This window comes from Dendrobates tinctorius, unplaced genomic scaffold, assembly GCF_039654945.1.
Source record: "Dendrobates tinctorius isolate UK_male_01 unplaced genomic scaffold, ASM3965494v1 ptg000250l, whole genome shotgun sequence".
NCBI lineage: Eukaryota > Metazoa > Chordata > Amphibia > Anura > Dendrobatidae > Dendrobates > Dendrobates tinctorius.
The window spans coordinates 42539619-42564002 of record NW_027361917.1 but is presented as its reverse complement, the minus strand read 5'-3'; positions in this window follow the sequence as shown (position 1 = coordinate 42564002).

Sequence of the window (24384 nt, the reverse complement as noted above, 5' to 3'; positions counted from 1 at the left end):
GAGATGTTTCAAATCTGCTCATTAGGATCACTGGCTCTCATTTTTGCCCTTGGCCGAATTCGTGCTAAACAATAGAGCTAGTTCTGCCACTTTAATGTCGCCCTTTTTCTGTAACTTTGGGTTTCATCCTCGATTTTCTTCTGGGCAGGTGGAATCTTCGACCTGCCCAAGTGTGGACACTGTGGTAGAGAGAATGCAGCAGATTTGGGACCAAGTGGTGGATAAGTTGTCCCACTCTCAGGAGAAAGCCCAATGGTTTTCTAACTGGCATAGGACCATTGGTCCCCGGTTTAAAGTGGGTGATATGGTTTGGTTGTCTTCAAAGAATATTCCTATGAAGGTTGCATCTCCAAAATTCAAGCCAAGATTGATTGGACCTTATAAGATTTTGGAGATCTTAATCCCGTATCTTTCCGATTGGCTCTTCCAATTACGTTTAAGATCCATAACGTGTTTCATAAATCTTTTCTGAAGAGGTTTGTGGAGCCAGTAGTTCCTATGGCGGCGCCTCCTGACCCTGTATTGGTTAAAGGCAATTTGGAATATGAGGTAGAGAAAATATTGGATTCTCGTTTGGCTAGACGGAGACTCAAGTACTTGGTCAAATGGAAGGGTTAAGGCCAGGAGGATAATTCTTGAGTCTCTGCTTCTAGCATTCATGCCGAAAGATTGGTTCATGCTTTTCACCGCGCCCATCCTGATCAGCCTGGTGGCGTGGATGAGGGTCCGGGGACCCCTCCTCAAGGGGGGGTACTGTTGTGAATTTGCTTTCTGGCCTTCCTCTGGTTATTACTGAAGGTAGTGGAGCTGGTCAGATTGACAGAGGGGTTGTGAGTTCTCTTTCTGGGCTCCCTCTGGTGTTTACTGGAGGTAATGGAGCTGATCTGATTAACAGAGGCTTGCCACCTGATAATGAGGACGACGATTGGAGATCTGGGGTTTCAGATTGGGATTTAAGACAGCCGACTCCCTCTATCCCTGATGGTGATTTTATTCTGCCTCCTGAGGTCTGATATTTCCAGCTCAGTCCCTGCATGTTCAGCTAAGTGTTCATTTGCTATTCTGTTTGCATTTGATCTGGTTTTGTGTGGGTCAGCCAGCTCCGGCTGGGGCTGTGCTGAATCACCATCCATATGTTACTGCTTGTGCCAGTTTGTTTTTGTCCCTTATTAGATTGGCCTCTTTTTGCTCTGCTTTCAGAATATACCAGAGTGCTGATATAGTGGGCGAAGTCGTGCGACTTCAGTGTTTTTTGCATCAGACGTGTTGGACTTTTTGCAGGGTTTTTTGCATGATTGCAGACAGCGTCTTTCCTTTCCTGTCCTGTCTAGTCAGTGTGGGCCCCATCATTTGCTCAGTGTATTTTCCTGCCTGCGTTTGTGTTTTCCCCTTGTCTCACCGACAATATATGTTTGGGGGCTATCTATTCCTTTGGGGTCTGCTCTGGGGCAGTTTAGATTTCCCCTTTCTTGCTTTAGGCTTAGTTAGTTCTCTGGCTGTGCCGAGGCATCTAGGATCATCGTAGGTACGCTCCACGGCTACTGCTAGTTGTGGGGATAGAATCAGGGGTCTGCAATCCACTTAGTTACCAACCTCTCTGGTTTTCTGTGGCTTAGCTTGGGCTTGCTCTCCTCCTCGGTGACGCATTCATAACAGGGATCACCTTGGACTCGGGGATGTTGGCCATGTGAGTGGATCATGATATGTCCTGCACCAGGAGGCTCGGGTGGGCATTGCAATGGGAGCCGAGCTGCTATAGTATCTTTATAGAATCTCTTTCTTTCTCTCTCTCTGTTCTTTCTTTTCCCTCTTTCTTTCTTTCTCTCTGTTCTTTCTTTCTCTTTCTTTCTCTCTGTTCTTTCTTTCCCCTCTTTCTTTCTCGCTCCCTCTCTGTTCTTTCTTTCTTTCTTTCTTTCTTTCTTTCTTTTTTTCTCTCTCTGTTCTTTCTTTCCCCTCTTTCTCTCTCCCTCTCTGTTCTTTCTTTCCCCTCTTTCTATCTCTCTCTCTCCCTCTCTGTTCTTTCTTTCCCCTCTTTCTTTTTTTCTCTTTCTCTGTTATTTTTTTCTGTCCCCTTTCTTTCTCTCTTTCCTTTCTTTCTCTCTGTTTCTCTCTTACTTTTTTCTTTCTTTTCCTCTGTTATTTCTTTCTCTCCTTTCATTCTCTCTCCTTTCTTTCTCTCTCTCTGTTTTCTTTTTTCTCTCTCTCTGTTCTTTCTTTCTTTTCCTCAGTACCGTCAGTGTGCCCACCGTACCAGCCACTGTGCCCACATTGCTAGCCACTGTGCCCATAATGCCAGCCACTGTGCCCTCAGTACCAGTCAGTGTGATCAGCAGTGCTAAATGGGTGTGGTTAGGGCATGGACATGGGTGTGACTAGTTGTGAAATGGGTATGGTCGGGGGCCGGTAACCAATCATCATAGTGGAACTCGTCTGTTTCCATTAACTTTGTTATATGTGGGCAGTGGGCACCTCTGGTAAGGTGGGCACGAGATGGCAGGTCTTTTCACCTCTGCCTCACACATAAGTTACTATGAGGTGTACTTTACTCCTGCCACATTTCTTTCTTGGCCTACTGAGAGAAATGTTTTGACCAGTTGAAAGTTATACAACCTGAAAATTGTGCATGTGTGTACTGCCCACATGTAATAATAATATTAATAATCTTTATTTTTAAATAGCGCTAACATATTCCGCAGCGCTTTACAGTTTGCACATATTATCATCAGTGTCCCCATTGGGGCTCACAATCTAGATTCTCTATCAGTATGTCTTTGGAATGTAGTAATATGTGTGTGTGTATATATATATATATATATATATATTTACTTACTCCGACCCCTATATAAACCCTGCCCGTCTGACCGCCGTCCACTTTCCCATGCTCCTGTATCAATCCTTGGGTCTTTTTTGTCCCCCCTTGGTCCTCCACATGCTGAACATCTGGGATATGACTAACATTGCGAAATGTGTGCTTGTTCGTTGCCAGATGCAGCGTCGTGTCCAGTGTGTGAGGTGATGGCAACTTGTCTGTGGCGTTAACTCCTCTGCTGCCATGTTGGGCACAGCCTGTGACAAGGAGTGTCTCTTCCTGTGTATCTGACCACAGGCTGCAAATCGGAGGCTGCTTCTTCTATCTGAGGAAGTTCATGAAGCAGAAGCCTCTGTGTGACTCATGTGAAGTAACTTGTCTGACAGGTCATTGGTCCAGGTCAGCAGGTGATTGCAGACTATTAGCTGGTTTCAATGTTAGGTACAGGTGAGTCAGGACTAGATGTTGGGTGGAAGCCTTCCAGTATTTGTAAGGCCTCGTGCACATGCTGAGTATTTGGTGAGTTTTTACCTCAGTATTTATAAGGCCTCGTGCACACGCTGAGTATTTGGTCAGTTTTTACCTCAGTATTTGTAAGGCCTCGTGCACATGCTGAGTATTTGGTGAGATTTTACCTCAGTGTTTATAAGGCCTCGCGCACACGCTGAGTATTTGGTCAGTTTTTCGCTCAGTATTTGTGAGGCCTCATGGACACGCTGAGTATTTGGTGTTTTTTACCTCAGTATTTGTGAGGCCTTGAGCACACTTGTGTATTTGCTGAGTTTTTTACCTCAGTGTTTAACCTCTTCCCGCCCCTTGACGCACCGTATGCGTCATGAAAACTTGTGACTTCCCGACCCCGTCACATGACCGGGGGCCCACAGAGTCTGAACAGCCCGGGGCCCTGGCTACCCTTAATCCACCCCTGACTGAGAGTGCGGTCTGTACGACATATAGGAGGATGAGAGTGCGGTCTGTACGACATATAGGAGGCTGAGAGTGCGGTCTGCACGATATATAGGAGGCTGAGAGTACGGTCTGTATGATATATAGGAGGCTTAGAGCGTTCTCTTTTGCACACTGTATAGCTTGCTAAAAGGCACACATTTTAGTGGCAGAGGCCAAAAGATTAACACATAATAAAACCGTTTATGGTAGCCATAGGGTTGGCAACTAGAGTCAATTCCCCTGGTGGGCCCTAGGCACCCCAGTCCGACCCTGGCTGGAAATATGAGAAGTCAAATGTGTCTGTGTTATGATTTCTGCTGATGAGTCCGGCTGGAGAAGTTGTCATGTCGGTCTGGATCAGATGGAAAAGACGGAGAAAGTGAATGATTCCATCAGAAAGAACGTCAGCGGTAAGTCACTATCTGTAATTTCACTTTAATCTCTTATATGTTTTAAAGGACTGGTATTCCTCACTATATGGTCACCATATGGTGGAATTTTCAGTGTTGGTCTATATATAGAAATTAGTAATGAGCGAACGTGCTGTGGTAAGGAAATCCCTAAATCCCTACATGTGTTGTGGCTGTCAAACAGCTGCGAGACATGCAGTCGTGGGGACTCGTACATATTTTTCGAGAACGTTGAAGACACTCGGTTAGCCCACAAGCATGCTCGGATAGCACCAAATCCGAGCATGTTCGCTCATAATCAATAGAGATTTATTTTCAGTAACGGCGTGGTCATCTGCTGAGGTTCCCCAGTACCCAATATTGGGGTTCGCCATAGTAGTTGTAATCAGGCCTACCTGGTAGGGGCCCACTTAGATGTTTTGCCCCCTCTGAGCTGAACCCCTAGCTACGCCTCTTCTGGTTGTATACAAGGCTACATCATATAAACATGTGAAGAATAGCCAGATTTATCAGTGCTAAGTTAGCTAGTCTATTGTCTATGCAAAGTCCAACATTTTCCACATGTCCAGATGTCCATGGAATTGGCACCCATCTCATGGAGACAGGGTCATAAAATATTAACATCTGTTCCATTACATTGTATGTTCTTCTGTGGACATTTATGCGTGTTAGTTGGCAGTCGTTTTCAGTTATGACTACTAATCGCAGTCCACTTATTAGCTAGTGACAAAGTGTATGCAATGTGCTGAGCTACACAGCTGTTAGGTCACCATGTGCCAAAGATATGACTGGCCCCAGGACCTGTGCTTCCAGGTGTTTCTATAAACTAGAAAAATGCAAAGAATTATAATATTTTCATTCCTCTTATTCATTGTCTGTTAAAGCCTCGATGATGAGCAATACTCTTTAAACCTAGCTCTTGGCTTTTGATAAGAATATGTTCTTGACAGATGTTAAAGGAGCCCTGAGGCCAGCAATGATTATGTTCAGACATAAAGAATTTCAGGAAAGCCTTCATATCTATACCTTATATGTTTAAAAAACCTGTTTTGATTTCTTCAGCTTGTGCATGCATGAAATTGAGGACAAAAAAATACATAGTTGGTGTAAGATCAGGTCAAAGGCATAAAGAAATTAAGAAGTCGGAGAAAGTGATAATATAGTAAAATCTCTTACATGTTTGTTTCAATACTGTGAGACCGCCCCGTGATGAGGAAAACAGGAGATGTGCAGGCAGGAGGGTTGTTTTATGCAAGAATTCCCAATGCACATTTGCCTAGGTGTTACTGTTGGGTTGGTTCTGACTATCAAAGTGTCCCAAAACAACAATATATGAAGAGCACCGAGCATTTTCCAATATATAAGTTTATATTAACAAAGGACAGTAATAGCAGGTCCATAGAATATCAGAATATAGCATAAATGTTCAATAGGTGCGGATCCCACAACTGGGACCTTCATTGATCTTGAAAATCTGGTTTTCTCACACATTGTCAGGAAGCAATTTCAGAAAAAAATCATAGCAAGTTTAGTTGCCAATTTTTGAAACTCCAATACAAATCAATGATGAAAACTGGAACCGTTAGAGATGAGCATATCAATTTCATGGCAAATTTGTCTTAGAATTTTTAGGTAATCTAACAATTTGTAGTTTGTTTTATAAGAAATTCACTACAATGGCAACAAGTATAGATACATTTCAGAAGAGTGCATCAGTCAAATGATGATTATATGACCTCAGGCAGACTTCTCAACAATGCCTTGCAGCTATCACATCACATGGTGGAGCACAGCTAATTAAGAGAGACTCTAATGACCGGTTTAAAAGCAGCAGCAGTCATTTTATGTTGAATCTAGATAGTGACAAGACGTCACAGTTTACAGCTGCCAAACAGATAGAGAAAGAAAACCATAAAATAATCTAGAAATTGATGATGATAATTGTAAAGAAAACCGGCTCAGAACATTTGCAAAAGTTGCAAAATTTGAAATTTTACTGCTTTTGGAATTTTCACACCACTTTGAAGTAGTCTCTCTAAAATAGGTGGAGCTGGGTGGAGAAGAGGCTGAAGAGAGCGCGGCTATGCCTGGCCATCAAAATCAGCAAAAGTGCAGGTATTTCTTATGCCACAAATGCTAGAAGGTCGGAGACACACGCCAGTGAAAAGAAGTGCCCAATTCACATTATATGGTGTGTGCCTGTTAATAAATTCAGCACATTGTACTCCAGCGAGCCCTTCATTAATGGATTGGTCCTAGTTTGTGTGACAGTGCTAGTTTCACACTAGCTTATTTTCCACACAGCACTCCGCGCCGCTAAGCCCCGCCTCCTGCCGGCTCCCTGTCCGCCCCATCTGGTCATCGCCGCCTACTATCACACACGGCTGCATGCGATCTGCGCACCCTATCTTTAGCATAGGGTGCGCAGACCGTGCACTGGCCGTGCGCTAGTAGGATTTTAGCGTGCGCTGCGCACTTTTGAAGGTGCGCCGGTGTGCGCCGAACGCACCTTGCTGCATTTTGGCACGCTCGGCGCACCTTCAAAAGTGTACAGCGCTCGCTAAAATCCTACTAGCGCACGGCCAGCGCACCCTATGCTAAAGATAGGGTGCGCAGATCGCATGCAGCCGTGTGCGATAGTAGGCAGCGATGACCGGATGGGGCGGGCAGGGAGCCGGCAGGGGGCGGGGCTTAGCGGCACCGAGCGCTGCGTGGAAAATAAGCTAGTGTGAAACTAGCCTTATTAAGCAGGTAAAAGGGTGCAGTAACACAGAGGCACAGAGCAAGGGTTAACAAGGGTGTGGTTTATTTAACACAAAAAGGGGTTCTCGTAGGGAGCCAACAAGGGGTTAAACAACTTAAACAGTGTAAGGGTTATTTTAACTCAACAGTCTTTTTATCAGGTTCAAGTTATCGTGAATCCACTGTCCTTTACACACTTGCAGTCCGATGGGTGATGGGATGCTGGCGGAGGCCGATACTGCATCTTTGCAGGCTTCCCCGTCTAACACATGGTCCCACGTCTGGCGTAAGCAGGCGGTTTTGCCCGTTGAGCTCCTAGTCCATTGAATTGCAGAGTTGAAGAATGAAGGTCTGCACAAGTCTCTACTCTGCGTGTGCTTTCCTGTGCACCCATCAATACCTGAATACCTGCACCACAATGCTTCACTTGGTGCATGGCTTTCCACACACCCGCTGGTACCTGGATAGCCACACTGCAACTCTCTGCTTGGCACGCATCTCCCTGCATGCCTGCTAGTACTTTTGAGTCTTTGCTGTGCCCATCCTGGATCTGTGCTATGCGGCCGGGAGCCTTTCCCAACAAACTCCCGCTTGGCATGCTCTGACCTGCATGCTCCGTGACGCTCCCCAGGTCCTCACTGCACCCGACTCTCTTTTTCCATGCAAACCTCCTTATACTTCCCTGACTCACCATTCCTCTCTCTGCAGGTCATGGGTCTCCTCTGTCCTTCCCCCCTGCAACAGGAGGTTCAGCCCAAACAGTTCCGGACCCAGCGCTTCAGCAGCACTTCCAGCCTGGTTTTCTCATCTACAACAGCAAAGCAGTAAAGTTCTGTGTGTGAGTGAGGAGAGAGAATATGAATTAAAATTTCCAAAGGTTCGCTAATCTCTAGCATTTCTCCACCAACAACTGCATGCATTGATGCCTCATTCTCAGGAGTGATGTAGGTTTAAGCAGTGGGATAAGTAATGAAGGCACAACCCCTTTAATGGAGAATGATCAAGTATATTAGTAGTCATAATTAGTGATGAGCGAAAGTGCTCAGATAAGGTGTTATCAGAGCATGCTCGTGTACTAACCGAGTGTCTTCGGCGTGCTTGTATATTATGTTCAAGTCCCCATGCCTGCATGTCTTCCGGATCTTAGACAGCTGCTACACATGCAGGGATGTCTCTGACCCGCCCCGGAGGCAGTAGGGTACTCTGTGCCGGGCCCATTGATTTCAATGGGAGATGTCACAGTGGCAGTGACCCGGTCTGTAGCCTCAGGCAGTCAATGTAAAAGGGGTAGAGTGATGGGGATAAAGTTATTGAGATAATTCGTGATGCCACCTGTGGTTTCTGGTCAGTTTGACCAGCGCTGCAGGGTAGCTTCTCTAGGACAGATGGTGTGGTGCAGCAATGATGTTGGAGCTCCCCACAGGTGGAGCTGTAGTCCCAGGGCAGTAGTAATAGGTGTTGAGGGAGAGGGTGCAGTGTTATGCACAGAGATGTAGCAGTGTTGAAAGGGTTGCAGGAAGAAGGCAATGACACAACGGGTGCAGTTTCCTTTACCTTTACTGTGCTTTGTCAGTGTAGTCCAGGATCCAGATCACAGATGGAACAGGAGTTGATTAGCCTGGAAGCAACTTAGGAATCTCTCTATGCAGATGGGTTGTGTAGTCTCCTTCCTAGCGCTTATCTGAGGTACTTGCAGTACTGAGTTACACTGAAGTCCCCCTTGCTTGCTCTCTTTAGAACGCCCCTCGTATGGCAGGCAGCCGTAGCCTTCTATCTCTTCTGGCTCATACACGTTACTGCTGTGCCTCCAAGTCTTAGTTGGGAACAGAGCATTTACAGCCTTCTGTTCCTCCGGTTTCTGCTGCAGGACCATCAGCATCCATACAACTTCGGATACTGGACTCCGGACCATGCGCTTGAAGCCAGAAGTGGGCCTGAATTCCCCTCAATCCTCCAGCTCCTCTTTTCCACATCCAAACACTTTGCCCTCCCCACAGAACTGACTTAACTTCCTTCCTGGCCCCCAGAGAGCAGTTCCTTCCCCAGTTTGGTTCAGAGCTCCACCTGCTGGCCTGGAGTGGGAACTGTGCTGTGTGTTGTATTTAACTGATAGAGAGACCCTTCATTGCTTCCAAGCATACATCACACTCCCTAGGAGGAAGGTAATGCCACTGTGGCGACCATACTCCTGGGGGCGCCACAGCTCAACAAACAGGAAATCCTCGCTTGTGTTGTGGATATTGAACAACCATGAGACATGCAGATGCAGAGACTCAAACATATTTTTTGAGCACGCCGAAGACACTGGTAGCACACGAGCATGAATAACACCTAAACCGAGCACGTTCGCTCATCACTAGTCATAATACTTTATTCATATCCAACTTCTGTTTGCAATCTCCAAAACTGGGGAAAACAGTTAAATATCATGTAACATGAGAAAAATCATCATTTTGACACTTAGGGTGCAAATTAAGGAAAGGCAGTATGAAATATCTCACAAGATGAGTGTTTGGCTGCTACTTGCTTTATGAAAAATGTCCAGCCGTTTTCTTTATCAACAATATAACATAGTAACATAGTTAGCAAGGCCGAAAAAAGTCCATTCAGTTCAGCCTATAAAATTCTGTCAGAATAAATCCCCAGATCTACGTCCTTCTAAAGAACCTAGCAATAACTGTAAGATACAATATTGTTATGCTACAGGAAGACATCCAGGCCTTTCTTGAACCCTTCGACTGAGTTCGCCATCACCACCTCCTCAGGCAGGGAATTCCAGATTCTCACTGCCCTAACAGTAAAGAATCCTCTTCTATGTTGGTGGAAAAACCTTTTCTCCTCCAGACGCAGAGAATGCCCCCTTGTGACCGTCACCTTCCTTGGTATAAGCAGATCCTCGGAGAGATATTTGTATTGTCCCCTTATATACTTATACATGGTTATTAGATCGCCCCTCAGTCGTCTTTTTTCTAGACTAAATAATCCTAATTTTGCTAATCTCTCTGGGTATTGTAGTTCCCCCATCCCCGTTATTAATTTTGTTGCCCTCCTTTGTAACCGCTCTAGTTCCATTATATCCTTCCTGAGCACCGGTGCTCAAAACTGTACACAGTAGTCTAACCAGAGATTTGTACAGAGGCAGTATTATGCTCTCAACATGTGTATCCAGACCTCTTTTAAATCACCCCATGATCCTGTTTGCCTTGGCAGCCGCTGCCTGGTACTGTTTGCTCCAGGTAAGTTTATCATTAACTAGGATCCCCAAGTCCTTCTCCATGTCAGATTTACCGAGTGGTTTACCGTTCAGTGTGTAATGGCGATATTGATTCCTTTTTCCCATGTGTATAACCTTACATTTATCATTGTTAAACTGCATCTGCCACCTTTTGGCCCAAGTTCCCAACTTATCCAGATCCATCTGTAGCAGAATACTATCTTCTCTTGTATTGACTGCTTTACATAGTTTTGTATCATCTGCAAATATCGATATTTTACTGTGCAAACCTTCTACCATATTGTTAATAAATATGTTGAAGAGAATAGGTCCCAAGACCGACCCCTGCGGTACCCCACTGGTCACAGTGACCCAGTTAGAGAATATACCATTTATAACCACCCTCTGTTTTCTATCACTAAGCCAGTTACTTACCCATTTACACACATTTTCCCCCAGACCCAGCATTCTCATTTTGTGTACCAACCTCTTGTGTGGCACGGTATCAAACGCTTTGGAAAAATCAAGATATACCACATCCAATGTCTCACCTTGGTCCAGTCTATAGCTTACCTCTTCATAAAAACTGATTAGATTGGTTTGACAGGAGCGATTCCTCATAAACCCATGCTGATATGGCGTTAAACAGTTATTCTCATTGAGATAATCCAGAATAACATCCCTCAGAAACCCTTCAAATATTTTACCAACAACAGAGGTTAGACTTACTGGCCTATAATTTCCAGGTTCACTTTTAGAGCCCTTTTTGAATATTAGTACCACATTTGCTATGCGCCAGTCCTGTGGAACAGACCCCGTCGCTATAGAGTCTCTAAATATAAGAAATAATGGTTTGTCTATTACATTACTTAGTTCTCATAGTACTCGTGGGTGTATGACATCCGGACCCGGAGATTTATCTATTTTAATCTTATTTAGCCGGTTTTGCATGTCTTCTTGGGTTAGATTGGTGACCCTTAATATAGGGTTTTCTTTGTCTCTCGGCATTTCACCTAGCATTTCATTTTCCACCGTGAATACCGTGGAGAAGAAGGTGTTTAATTTATTAGCTTTTTCCTCATCATCTACAACCATACTTTCCTCACAATTTTTTAATGGGCCTATACTTTCACTTTTGATTCTTTTACTATTGATATAGTTGAAGAACAGCTTGGGATTAGTTTTACTCTCCTTAGCAATGTGCTTCTCTGTTTCCTTTTTGGCAGCTTTAATTATTTTTTTAGATAAAGATTTTTTCTCCTTATAGTTTTATAGAGCTTCAACTGTGCCATCCTGCTTTAGTAGTTTAAATGCTTTCTTTTTACTGTTAATTGCCCCTCTTACTTTTTTGTTTAGCCACATTGGGATTTTCCTATTTCTTGTCCTTTTATTCCCACAAGGTATAAACCGCTTACAGTGCCTATTAAGGATGTTCTTAAACATTTCCCATTTATTTTCTGTATTCTTATTTCTGAGGACATTGTCCCAGTCAACCAGATTAAGGTCATCTCTAAGCTGGTCAAACTTTGCCTTCCTAAAGTTCAGTGTTTTTGTGACTCCCTGACATGTCCCCCTAGCGAAAGACAAGTGAAACAGCACAATATTGTGGTCGCTATTTCCTAGATGCCCAACAACCTGCAGATTTGTTATTCTGTCAGGTCTGTTAGACAGTATTAGGTCTAAAAGTGCTGCTCCTCTGGTTGGATTCTGCACCAATTGTGAAAGATAATTATTCTTGGCTATTAGCAGAAACCTGTTGCCTTTATGGGTTTCGCATGTCTCTGTTTCCCAGTTAATATCTGGGTAGTTAAAGTCCCCCATAACAAGGACCTCATTACGGGTTGCAGCTTCATCTATCTGCCTTAGTAGTAAACTTTCCATGATTTCTGTTATATTTGGGGGTTTGTAACAGACCCCAAAGAGAATTTTTTTACTATTTTTCCCTCCATGTATTTCAACCCATATGGACTCGACATCCTCATTCCCTTCGCTAATATCTTCCCTTAAAGTGGACTTTAGACAAGACTTTACATAAAGACAAACCACTCCTCCTCTCTGATTTTTACGATCCTTTCTAAACAGATTGTAACCCTGTAAGTTAACTGCCCAATCATAGCTTTCATCAAACCATGTCTCGGTTATTCCCACTACGTCATAGTTACCTGTAGATATTTCTGCTTCTAGTTCTTCCATCTTGTTTGTCAGGCTTCTGGCATTTGCGAGCATGCATTTTAGAGAATTTTGCTTTGTTCCAATCTCCTCCCTGTTGATTGTTTTAGAAATTTTCTTACCTCCCTTCTGAGTGTGTTGTCTTGGATCTTCTTTGCCACACCTCATATCATTCATCAGTATAATATCTGGTTTCATGTTCATGTCTAACGTTTTTCTTCCCATCCCCTCTTCTTCTAGTTTAACGCTCTCCTGATGAGTGTAGCGAGTCTTCTGGTGAATGTGTGTTTCCCTGGTTTGTTGAGGTGTAGTCCGTCTCTGGCGAGGAGTCCATCGTACAGGTAATTCACACCGTGGTCCAAGAATCCGAATCCTTGTTGTCTGCACTATCATCTTAGCCAGTTGTTCGCATCAAGGATCCTGTTCCATCTCCTGGTGCCATGCCCGTCTACTGGAAGGATAGAAGAAAAAACTACCTGTGCATTCAATTCCTTTACTTTCTTCCCCAACTCTTCAAAGTCCTTGCAGATTGTCGGTAGGTCCTTCCTTGCCGTGGCATTGGTGCCAACATGTATCAGAAGAAATGGGTGGACGTCCTTGGAACTGATGAGCTTTGGTATCCTATCGGTCACATCCTTGATCTTCACACCTGGGAGGCAGCATACTTCTCTTGCGGTTATATCTGGTCTGCAGATGGCTGTTCTGTGCCTCTCCGTAGTGAGTCTCCCACCACTACAACTCTTCTTCGCTTCTTGGCTGTATTTTTTGTTGTCACTTCTGGGTGTTGCTGTGTGCCCTTTTCTTCTTTGCTTGTTGGTTGTGCCTCATCCTTAGGTGTACCATCGCCATCCTCCGCAAGGCCTTGGTATCGGTTTGTCAGTTGTGTGGTTGGTGAAGTCTCTATGGTCTTCTTGCTTCTTTTGGTCACATGCTTCCACTCGTCTGCTTTTGGAGGTTCTCTGACACTTTATTCACCTTCTGTGACCAGTAGAGATGCTTCTGTTCTGTCTAGGAAGTCTTCATTTTCTTTGATGAGTTTCAAAGTTGCAATTCTTTTTTCCAGACCACGCACCTTTTCTTCTAAAAGGGCCACTAATCTACACTTCTGTCAGGTGAAGTTGGATTCTTTTTCTGGTTGATCTGTGAACATGTAGCACATGTTGCAGCTCACCATGTAGGTTGTCACATCTGCAATGTTGCTCCTAGATCCTGCTGACTTGCTGCGTGTCTTCCTTCTTGTGTAATCTACTCAATCATGCAAGCTTTCTTGCAATAATGTCCTAGAGGCAAAAAATTTGGCGCGCGGTTCGGCGATGCTTTCCAAGCAGCTGGTCCCGGCTGTATCCAACGATTCTCTTGCTTAGGGAGACTCTTCGCTTTTCCCAGAAGGCACCTGGAATATGCAAATTATCTTCCTCAAGCTTCTCTGGTTGAATTTATTTAGAAAAAATAGAAATTCTTTTTGATAGCAACAAGTTGAAAAACGGAGGGACACCCAGATGAGTGTTTGGTGCATAGAAGCATGTCAGTTCAACTTTTGTCTCCTGGCCGCACCTGTGTTTGCATTGAGCATGAGAATAATTAATTTTTTATCAAATACTAAACTTAGAAATATTAAAAGTATACTGAAAACAAGTCAGAAATCCATTTTTTTTTACTGGCCTTCTGTATTTTGTGCAGGTGGTTTGTGGTTTTAGTATGTTTAGTTTTTAGTGGTTTATTTTGTAATAAATTATATAAAAATTAAATAACATAATTTAGGTTGCAGTCATTTGATCTCTAAGATTAAATTCCTACGATGAATTGTTGGTGAGTTGATCCTGCGTATTTCTGCTGTGCAAAAAGTGTAGCGCCTTAAAGTTCCAGGGAAGTGGATGGGATTTCTAGAAATCTCATGCCCAGTGTGCTTTTTATTAATGTTGCGTAATTGACGTGCGATGCATTTTTTAGATTTGCAAAACATTAATTTCTCTTGCGGATACTCTGAGTTTTATGGGTGGATTTTCCCCATAGGCTAATAGGTGTGGATAGCCTGCAAATAAAAATGCATATGCGTTCTTAATGCGTTTTTGTTGCAGAAAGTCATTAATCCGCACCTGACTGTATCAATAAAGTTTTGACAAAGTCAAATATTAGTAGACATAAAAAAGCAGCTTTATTTAAAACATGACAAATCAAATAGAAACAAAAAAAACGCAATAAAAATGCATGTAAAAAAACGCAGGTAGCCTAATTTACTTAAAAGATTCAGAAATGCTGCAGGAAATCTGCAACATAAAAAACTAACCAAATACTCTTCCTGTGAATGTAGCCCAAGGCTAAACTCATGGAAATTTATTGTAAACAAGTAGCCATAATTGATGTTGACTGACAAATATCCCCGTCGGATATGGCATTACTGTAGCGGCATCTGGTGACTGCATACCCAATTGAGATGTACTGGCCTGTCCGTCTGTCTAAGCACTGCACATTCACTGAATGCCATTGGAGTTGACTTGCAATAGGGTTTTAAAAAAGATTTTGAGCCATTCGTCTTCTACAGGCTCTATAAAGTGTTGTGTGAAAGTTTGTGAACCATTCAGCAGTTTACATAAATTTCACTTAAACTAAATCAAATTTTCACACAAGTCCAAAAAGTAGATAAAGAGAACCAACTTAAACGAACACAAAATATTAGGCTTTTTTGTTTGAAATTTGAAATGTTTAGTTTCTACAGCCTGTATGTATCACAGCTAGCAGTGAATTGGTAAGTGAGCTTGTCTAGTGGCAGAGTCCATAACCCTGCTCTCTCGTGAATAATCTTCTAAACTGATCTACAGTGGGTTCAGAAAGTATTCAGACCCCTTTAAATTTTTCACTCTTTGTTTCATTGCAGCCATTTGGTAAATTCAAAAAAGTTCATTTTTTCTCATTAATGCACACTCTGCACCCCATCTTGACTGAAAAAAGCAGAAATGTAGAAATTTTTGCAAATTTATTAAAAAAGAAAAACTGAAATATCACAAGGTCATAAGTATTCAGACCCTCATATTTACACACTCATATTTACGTCACATACTGTCATTTCCTTATGATCCTCCATGAGATGATTCTACTCCTTCATTGGAGTCCAGCTGTGTTTAATTAAACTGATAGGACTTGATTTGTAAAGGCACACACCTGTCTATATAAGACCTCACAGTGCATGTCAGACCAAATGAGAATCATGATGTCAAAAGAAGTGGCCAAGGAGCTCAGAGACATAATTGTGGCAAGGCAAAGATCTGGCCAAGGTTACAAAAGAATTTCTGCAGTACTCAAGGTTCCTAAGAGCACAGTGGCCTTCATAATCCTTAAATGGAAGAAGTTTGGGACCACCAGAAGTTTTCCTAGACCTGGCCGTCCAGCCAAACTGAGCAAACGTTTGAGAAGAGCCTTGGTGAGAGAGGTAAAGACAAACCCCAAGATCACTGTGGCTGAGCTCCATAGATGCAGTAGAGAGATGGGAAAAAGCTACACAAAGTTAACTATCACTTCAGCCCTCCACCAGTTGGGTTTTTATGGCAGAGTGGATCGACGGAAGCTTCTCCTCAGTGCAGGACATATGAAAGACTGCATAGAGTTTGCTAAAAAACACATGAAGGACTTCCAGACTATGAGAAGATTCTCTAGTTTGATGAGACTAAGATAGAACTTTTTGGTGATAATATTAAGCAGTATGTGTGGAGAAAAACAGGCACTGGTCATCACCTGCCCTACAATCCCAACAGTGAAACATGGTGGTGGCAGCATCATGTTATGGGGGTATTTTCCATCTGCAGGGACAGGACAACTGGTTGCAATTGAAGGAAACAAGATTGCAGCCAAATACAGAGATATCCTGGATGAAAACCTCTTTCAAAGAGCTCTGGACCTCAGACTTGGCCAAAGGTTCACCTTCGAACAAGACAATGACCCTAAACACACAGCTAAAATGACAAAGGAGTGGCTTCAGAACAACTCTGTGACCACTCTTGACTGGCCCAGCCAGAGCCCTGACCTAAACCCAATTGATCATCTCTGGAGAGACCTGAAAATGGCTGTCCACCAACGTTCACCATCCAACCTGACAGAACTGGAGAGAATCTGCAAGGAAGAATGGCAGAGGATCCCCAAATCCAGATGTGAAAAACTTGTTGCATCATTCCCAAGAAGACTCATAGCTGTACTAGCTCAAAATGGTGCTTCTACTCAATACTGAGCAAAGGGTCTGAATACTTAAGACCATGTGATATTTCAGTTTTTCTTTTTTAATAAATTAGCAACAATTTTTACATTTCTGTTTTTCTCAGTCAAGATGGGGTGCAGAGTGTACATTAATGAGAAAAAAATAAACTTTTTTGAATTTCCCAAATGGCTGCAATGAAACAAAGAGTGAAAAATTTAAAGGGGTTTGAATTCTTTCCGTACCCACTGTATGACAACATCAAAGTTCAACTTTTCCCTGGTTACAAGAAGATGGCTTGGCACAAAAGAGGTAAGATTTCCAGTCCCTGTCACCAGAACTAGCTCTCTAACTGATTCACTAATAACTCATCCTGAAGTAAACTATATACTGTGATATACTCAATGGTGCTTGAAAGATTATGAATCATTCAGAAATTTCCATAGTCCTGCATAAATTTGCCCTAAAAGTACGACATGTTTTTACACAAGTTTGATAAGTAGATAAAATGAACCAAATCAAACAAATATGTCAAAAATATTAGGCTTTGGTTTTTTTGTTATTGAAGAAAATAAGAAAGTAAGTGAACCTTTAGGATTGGTAGATAATTTGAAGGTGGAATTAGAGTTTGGTGTTTTCAAGCTTCGGAATGACAATCAGGTGTCAGTAAGTTATCTGTTTTATGTAAAAAATAGGAAGCTATCAAATATGATCTTCAGAGCACAACTCAACAGAATTGTTGATTCTCGTCAGGCTGTAAAAAGTTATAAAACCATCTTCTAAAGACAAAAAAACTCCAGATTTTCAAAGCCAGCTTACCCGTACACCCCGGTGTGTCAGATCCAATATCAATCCAGGAGAAAGTCTGCACGGAGACCAGAGCAGGAGCCAGCCACAAAAGATTCAAATGAAAAAATGTAACTTTAAACTCCAGCGGACAAAATCCAGGATGCAAAATTTTAAAAAGTTTTTTCTTGCATTAGCAAAGATTTTTATTATTAAAGTCCATCATAAAATAAATCCACACTTCTGGACAGTAGATAAATAGATTAGGGGAAGGGGGGGGTTAGCCTCTCAGACTACGCGTTTCGGCGAATTAACGCCTTCTACATGGTCTGTCCAACTGAAAATTAAGCTACCAATATATAAGGAAGAGGGGGAAGGGATGAAAAAAGGAATTAAAATCAAGAGTAAGTCCTCCCATACTTTAACCCTATGATGACAAAACCCCAATCAATAGTGATACATGGAAAGAGCATATGAAAAATCAGTTAACAAGTATACAAATATATATATGGGAAAAAAATGTTCCAGCATTCTACATCATAATAATGTCACTAAATAAATATCTTGACACAAAGATACAACAAACAAAAGATATATATATATATATATATATATATATATATATATATATATATATATATATATATATATATGCATAAACATACATTCACCAGATGGATAGATCATCAATTTTAATTATAAATTTATTATTTCTTATTCGATTCCCTTTAATCCTTCTTTCTGAAAAAAAAAAAAAAAAAACGGAAACACATTCAATAACAAGTAATAAGGTCCTGTCTCTTATGCATGCCATCTGGTGTACGACTACCTAAAGTAAAAATCCAAAAACTCTCCCTATTTAATAATTTGCGTTTATAATTACCGCCACGTGGAGGTGGAAAAACCTTTTCAATGCCCATAAAGGAAAATGGACTATCACAAAATGTCTAGATGCAGCAGAAATAGTAAGTGCCGTAGTGCTCTCAATATCGCTCAGATGTTTACGAATATGCCTTTTTAAGGGTCCTGAAGTACAACCAATATATTGGATCAAACAAATGGTGCATTCTATTGAATATATGATATAGTCAGAACTACAATTAATAAAATTGTTAATTACATAGGTTTTTTTTATAAGCAAATGAAGAAAAAAGTTTCGATTTTTTCGCAAAATGACAGCACTTGCACTTTCTTGCACCACATGGAAAAAACCCTTTCATATCCAACCACGTTGTTGGAGTGATGGATTTTTCAGAAAAATAACTTGGGGAAAGGATATCCCTTAAAGAAGGTGCTTTTTTGGCAATAAATTCAATTTTGTTATTTCTCAAGATTTCCCTTAATTTTGGGTCCTGATTAAGAATGGGTAAATATTTCAGAAGAATTTTCTTGATATTATAAAAATCTGTACTATATTGTGTTGAAAAAATTATTGTAGATTTTCTAGTATCAGAATCTTTTTTCTTTTCGCCAAAAAGGTCACTACGTTTTACTTCATTAACAATTTTATCCGCTCTATCAAGACACCATCGGGAGTATCCTCTTTTCTTTAATCTCTTACAAGTTTTTAATTTTTCACTCTCAAAGGTAGCAGGGTCTGTACTATTCCTTTTAATCCTTATTAATTCACCAATGGGAAGATTTTTTATAACATGGGGTGGATGTCAAGAATCCGCCGCTAAAATGTTATTAGAAGTTGTAGGTTTTCTAAAAGGTAAAATCTCAACCTTCCCATCTGTATTAGTCCTCAAAGTAACATCCAAAAAATTAATCGAATTTTTGTTAGAACAAAAGGTAAATTTCAAATTGAAATCATTGATATTAATATAATATATAAAATTCTGTAATTCCAATTGTGTACCTCTCCAAATAAACAGCAAATCATCAATGAATCTACCCATCCATACCACATTCCTTTTAAAGGGATTATTATCATTATGTAAAAATAATTCTTCCCACCTCCCCATTACAATATTTGCAAGGGAGGGGGAGAATTTAGATCCCATTGAAACACCAGATCTTTGTAAAAAATACCGATCATTAAAGGAAAAATAGTTATGTGACAACAAAAAATCAACTGCTGATGCTAAAAAATCTTAAATGACAATATCATAGCTACTGAAATGATCCAAATAATAAACAAGAGATTTTAAGGCTATAGAATGTGGTATGGATGGATAGAGAGCAGTAACATCACATGAAAGCCAGATATAATCCTCCTGCCACTGAAACCCCTCTAGCATGGATATAATTGCCTTAGTATCACGAATAAAACTTGGAATTTTACAGGCAAGAGGTTGTAGATAGAAATCCACCCACTCACTCAACCTCTCCCCTAAAGATCCAATACCTGCTACTATAGGTCTTAAAGGTGGAGGAAATATATTTTTATGGATCTTGGGGAGGGAATGATAGACCGGGACAACAGGATCACAAACATGAATATATTCCATAAGATTTTTATCTATGGCACCTGTATAACATCCTTCCTCAAGTAATGATTTCAATGCAATATTAAATTCTTTAGTAGGATTCCTATTCAACTCCATATACATCTCCTTATCCTCCAATACCAGAAGGTTCAGTTTAGCATACAATCCCGCATTAAGGATCACCACTGCACCTCCCTTGTCTGCAGGGCGTATCAAAAGATCAGGATTATTTTTAAGTTCTTTCAATGCATCTCTTTCATTTTTGGATAAATTACTTGCAGAAAAAGTCTGTTCTCTAGATTTCTTCTAGTCAATCAGATCTTTCTCCACAAGTTCTTGGAAAGTATCCAGAACTTGTGGTCTTGACTGCAAGGGATAAAAAAAAGGATTACTTCTGGGAAAATATAAGTTCAAGTTCACATTGTCCAAATTATTTTCATTCTCCAGAATCTGCAAGTCCAGCATTGTTTTCTGTTCTTCAAACGAAAAAAATGTATCGTTATTTAATTCAAGTGGACACACTGCTCTGGGATGATGCTCCTTACTTTCCTCAAAATGTGATTTTATAGTGATATTCCTGGCGAGTTTATTTATATCCAAAATAGTATTAAAAATATTAAAATTCTGTGTAGGACAAAAACTCAAACCTCTTGATAGCAAGGAAATTTGTGCTGATGATAGGATAAAGCTGGACAAATTCCAAATAGGAATTTCTAATGCCTCTGACGTAGACTGCGATATGGTTGCCTTCTTCTTGTGCTTTCTCCCCCCACGTCTCCTGCGTTTTTTGGAGTCTTGTGCTGACCATTAGAAAAAGCACCTGTGGTGGGATTAAAGCTAGTGTTCGTAGAAGTTGAGGCAATAGAAGTATCAGAAAAATCCTCTGAGGTGTTAAACACAGATGTATCTGCAGAGGAATCAAAATTCCTAAAGGTCACCCTATTAGAGGATTTTCTCTTTAAGATGGAATGTGGTTTCTGATGCCAGTTGTATACGTTATTATTGACATAATCCTGTAGGTCACGTTGAAATTTAGTTTTTTTGGTGTCCATAATAAAGCCCTCTAGTTTTTTTAAATTTATATCCATTTTATCTTTAAGTTTTTGGAAATCACTCAAATGGGAAAAATTTTTGGCTGCTTGTTGCAGTCTACTTATATCCATTTTGATTTCCTTCAACTCTCTGTCCTCTTCTGTTACAATAAGTTCAATCAACTTTAATGAGTACTCACTGAGTGTAGTGTTCCATTTACTCTGAAACTCCTCGCTGTAAGGGGCTGTGACCACCTTCTTTAAACGTAAACCTCGTGGTACCATCTTTTTAGTTAAATATGTTTTTAAGGTATTTTGATTCCACCAAATCCTAAGTTCTTTACCCATTTTAAATTCAAGGTCTTTCATGCTTTGAAAATCTGGAGTTTTTTTGTATTTTCATTGGAGGATTGGTTTTTATAGCCTGGCTTATAATCTTTATGTTACCCCCGTGTGTATCTTCTATTATTTGATTGAAGTTTCTGGACTTGTTTTGAAACATGAAAGCTAATAATATGGGATTTTATGATGGACAAGAGGATATATTAAGACTGGATAAACTGGCAAAAATCTTCTGTGATAATGTTTCTATTACCACCAATGTTCCTAATGATCTTATCACAATCATGAAAGACCTTGAATTTAAAATGGGTAAAGAACTTAGGATTTGGTGGAATCAAAATACCTTAAAAACATATTTAACTAAAAAGATGGTACCACGAGGTTTACGTTTAAAGAAGGTGGTCACAGCCCCTTACAGCGAGGAGTTTCAGAGTAAATGGAACACTACACTCAGTGAGTACTCATTAAAGTTGATTGAACTTATTGTAACAGAAGAGGACAGAGAGTTGAAGGAAATCAAAATGGATATAAGTAGACTGCAACAAGCAGCCAAAAATTTTTCCCATTTGAGTGATTTCCAAAAACTTAAAGATAAAATGGATATAAATTTAAAAAAACTAGAGGGCTTTATTATGGACACCAAAAAAACTAAATTTCAACGTGACCTACAGGATTATGCCAATAATAACGTATACAACTGGCATCAGAAACCACATTCCATCTTAAAGAGAAAATCCTCTAATAGGGTGACCTTTAGGAATTTTGATTCCTCTGCAGATACATCTGTGTTTAACACCTCAGAGGATTTTTCTGATACTTCTATTGCCTCAACTTCTACGAACACTAGCTTTAATCCCACCACAGGTGCTTTTTCTAATGGTCAGCACAAGACTCCAAAAAACGCAGGAGACGTGGGGGGAGAAAGCACAAGAAGAAGGCAACCATATCGCAGTCTACGTCAGAGGCATTAGAAATTCCTATTTGGAATTTGTCCAGCTTTATCCTATCATCAGCACAAATTTCCTTGCTATCAAGAGGTTTGAGTTTTTGTCCTACACAGAATTTTAATATTTTTAATACTATTTTGGATATAAATAAACTCGCCAGGAATATCACTATAAAATCACATTTTGAGGAAAGTAAGGAGCATCATCCCAGAGCAGTGTGTCCACTTGAATTAAATAACGATACATTTTTTTCGTTTGAAGAACAGAAAACAATGCTGGACTTGCAGATTCTGGAGAATGAAAATAATTTGGACAATGTGAACTTGAACTTATATTTTCCCAGAAGTAATCCTTTTTTTTTATCCCTTGCAGTCAAGACCACAAGTTCTGGATACTTTCCAAGAACTTGTGGAGAAAGATCTGATTGACTAGAAGAAATCTAGAGAACAGACTTTTTCTGCAAGTAATTTATCCAAAAATGAAAGAGATGCATTGAAAGAACTTAAAAATAATCCTGATCTTTTGATGCGCCCTGCAGACAAGGGAGGTGCAGTGGTGATCCTTAATGCGGGATTGTATGCTAAACTGAACCTTCTGGTATTGGAGGATAAGGAGATGTATATGGAGTTGAATAGGAATCCTACTAAAGAATTTAATATTGCATTGAAATCATTACTTGAGGAAGGATGTTATACAGGTGCCATAGATAAAAATCTTATGGAATATATTCATGTTTGTGATCCTGTTGTCCCGGTCTATCATTCCCTCCCCAAGATCCATAAAAATATATTTCCTCCACCTTTAAGACCTATAGTAGCAGGTATTGGATCTTTAGGGGAGAGGTTGAGTGAGTGGGTGGATTTCTATCTACAACCTCTTGCCTGTAAAATTCCAAGTTTTATTCGTGATACTAAGGCAATTATATCCATGCTAGAGGGGTTTCAGTGGCAGGAGGATTATATCTGGCTTTCATGTGATGTTACTGCTCTCTATCCATCCATACCACATTCTATAGCCTTAAAATCTCTTGTTTATTATTTGGATCATTTCAGTAGCTATGATATTGTCATTAAAGATTTTTTAGCATCAGCAGTTGATTTTTTGTTGTCACATAACTATTTTTCCTTTAATGATCGGTATTTTTTACAAAGATCTGGTGTTTCAATGGGATCTAAATTCTCCCCCTCCCTTGCAAATATTGTAATGGGGAGGTGGGAAGAATTATTTTTACATAATGATAATAATCCCTTTAAAAGGAATGTGGTATGGATGGGTAGATTCATTGATGATTTGCTGTTTATTTGGAGAGGTACACAATTGGAATTACAGAATTTTATATATTATATTAATATCAATGATTTCAATTTGAAATTTACCTTTTGTTCTAACAAAAATTCGATTAATTTTTTGGATGTTACTTTGAGGACTAATACAGATGGGAAGGTTGAGATTTTACCTTTTAGAAAACCTACAACTTCTAATAACATTTTAGCGGCGGATTCTTGACATCCACCCCATGTTATAAAAAATCTTCCCATTGGTGAATTAATAAGGATTAAAAGGAATAGTACAGACCCTGCTACCTTTGAGAGTGAAAAATTAAAAACTTGTAAGAGATTAAAGAAAAGAGGATACTCCCGATGGTGTCTTGATAGAGCGGATAAAATTGTTAATGAAGTAAAACGTAGTGACCTTTTTGGCGAAAAGAAAAAAGATTCTGATACTAGAAAATCTACAATAATTTTTTCAACACAATATAGTACAGATTTTTATAATATCAAGAAAATTCTTCTGAAATATTTACCCATTCTTAATCAGGACCCAAAATTAAGGGAAATCTTGAGAAATAACAAAATTGAATTTATTGCCAAAAAAGCACCTTCTTTAAGGGATATCCTTTCCCCGAGTTATTTTTCTGAAAAATCCATCACTCCAACAACGTGGTTGGATATGAAAGGGTTTTTTCCATGTGGTGCAAGAAAGTGCAAGTGCTGTCATTTTGCGAAAAAAATCAAAACTTTTTTCTTCATTTGCTTATAAAAAAAACCTATGTAATTATCAATTTTATTAATTGTAGTTCTGACTATATCATATATTCAATAAAATGCACCATTGGTTTGATCCAATATATTGGTTGTACTTCAGGACCCTTAAAAAGGCATATTCGTAAACATCTGAGCGATATTGAGAACACTATGGCACTTACTGTTTCTGCAGCATCTAGACATTTTGTGATAGTCCATGGAAGAAACACAGATTCATTTTCCTTTATGGGCATTGAAAAGGTTTTTCCACCTCCACGTGGCGGTAATTATAAACGCAAATTATTAAATAGGGAGAGTTTTTGGATTTCTACTTTAGGTAGTCGTAC